We start from the raw sequence: 2,316 nt of genomic DNA on the forward strand, positions 1-2,316 counted from the left end.
GAGAGAGAGAGAGGGAAGCAGGCTCCCTGCCGAGCAGAGAGCCCGATGCGGGACTCGATCCCAGGACTCTGAGATCACGACCTGAGCCGAAGGCAGCGGCTTAACCCACTGAGCCACCCAGGCGCCCCTCAATTTAATGTTTTAAAAGTTGGATGTTATTAATCAGAGTGATAGAGAAGAGATTTGAATAAAGAAAAATTTCTTAAAATTATCAAATATAGTATATATAATGTACAACATATATATAACTATTACCTGGAATGTGTGGGATGTGTACGTCTGTGTGCATGTGAGTGTGTATAAAAGACAGTGCTGAGGTAAACTCTGAATTATAGCAAAACTTAATCCTAATATAAAGACTGCTTATAAAAAGGGTTTACATACCATTTTTATGACATTTTGAATTTGGACTCTTCAATAATTGAAAATGTTCCCTCTCTGTATGAGCTCAGTTATTAAGTATGTCATTTAAAAAAATGGAAGACATAAATAGAAAAGTAAACCACAGGTTGTGCTGCTGAACCATCATTATTTAGTACCTCGGGTCTTTAGCTTGATGAGCACATTTGCTTTACGAAAACTTTCAAGCACTTTTATGTGTGTATCTTCCATTTTGGAATAAAAAGAGGAATGTAACTGAAAAATAACAGAGTTTATACTCAGCAATCTGGAGGTTTTTTATTCCCCATTCAGATTTATCAGTTTCAGTTCATAATATCAGTTCATATTTAATAACAAACCTGCAGAATTCCCGTGGTTGTTTATTCTTTGTAATGAAATTCAAGGAAGATTGTACCATCAACAGTTTTCTTGATTATTGATAAATACTGAGGGTGAGAAAAAACATTAAGCTGAAATAGAGTTCTTTACAGCTCATGTTTCTTCTCATCTATGGATGCTGGCAAACTGTGAAAACATTACCCAAGAGCATGGTTTTCTAGCTAGTAAACCATATTCAGAAATGTTTCCCAGTTTAATACAACTACATGCATTCAGAAAAGGAAATTGCTTTGTTGATATGTCCCAGGCAGATTGTTTCCTGTTTTGGAAATCACTGTGCTCAGTTAATCAGAGATGAGATGGTTCTATTCATCGTGTACAAGGGGAATTGGCCAGCTCAGTGAGAATGACTTCCAAATATTCCTGAAGAATTGAAGCTCAGGTTGTAAGACTCAGTAGATACCTAAATATAAAACATCCGGGGGATTTTTTTCCTATGAATTGAAATTGCTTATTTTTATATGCTGTGATATTTTTACTTGTTTCATACTTTGTGTCTTTATTCCAAAAGAACTTGGAGTTTGAATTTAAATTTCCATTTATGTTATCAGTCTTATGAAATCCCTTCTGGTAAGATGAGACATAATTTTATAGTTATAGGAAATATTTTAGTTACTCATATTAGTAGAGGCACAAGGTTTTGGCAATCACATATTAGCCAGTAACTCCATTTTTCCCAATCACATTTTCTATATAACCTGCTATTAATAAGTAAAGTAATTCATCTAAATTTTACTGTATTAATCATTTTGTACACCCAACACTATGTGTGCACCATAATTTTTTAGGGGGTTGGGGGGTGCAACTTTTGTCCTGGCTACCTGTTTCAAGTAGGAGCTTGTACAAGTTCTACCCAGTCACCTCCAGTTCCAGTGATTGGACCAACCCGGGCAAATACCAAGCATTCCTCAAGAGCTTTTTTAATTTGAGTAGAGAAGGGACCATCTGAAAGGAGATATTTGTTTACTAGTTTTATTAACTAATTTGGTATTTTTTGTGATCATTTATTTTTGAGTGTTTTTATAAAATGATTTAAAAACTCCTCCTTACATAGCAGAAACAGAGTAACCTATTGTTATATTCTCATCTTTTATTAATATAGAATTTAACATTTTTAGGGAGCCAAACATGCTCTTTTCTATGGCTGCTTTTTAATAATTATTGAAGTATAGTTGACATACAATGTCATATTAGTTTCAGGTGTATAGCACAGTGATTCAACAATTCTTTACATTACTTAATGCTCACATGGTAAGTGTAGTTAACCGTACATTGTTATTATAATATTACAATTTTTTTTTTTTTTTGCTGTAAAAAGCTTTATTGTTTTCATTTGGTCCATGGCTTGTGAGAGGGCTCTAGAGTGGTTTAAAAGCTGCCCAGTGTCTGCAGAGAGAGGCTTGGGCACAAGCCCTGGCACCAAGGGGATGCCAGAGGTCCCCTCAAGGACTGCTGGGCTTCAGAGACTCTAGCTGTGCTTGAGGGTTAGCTTTGGGAAGAGATGCTCACCTGGCCCCAGCCTGGGGGCCAGCCAGC

The sequence above is a fragment of the Mustela nigripes genome, chromosome 6, assembly GCF_022355385.1.
Source record: "Mustela nigripes isolate SB6536 chromosome 6, MUSNIG.SB6536, whole genome shotgun sequence".
In the NCBI taxonomy this organism is placed as follows: Eukaryota; Metazoa; Chordata; class Mammalia; order Carnivora; family Mustelidae; genus Mustela; species Mustela nigripes.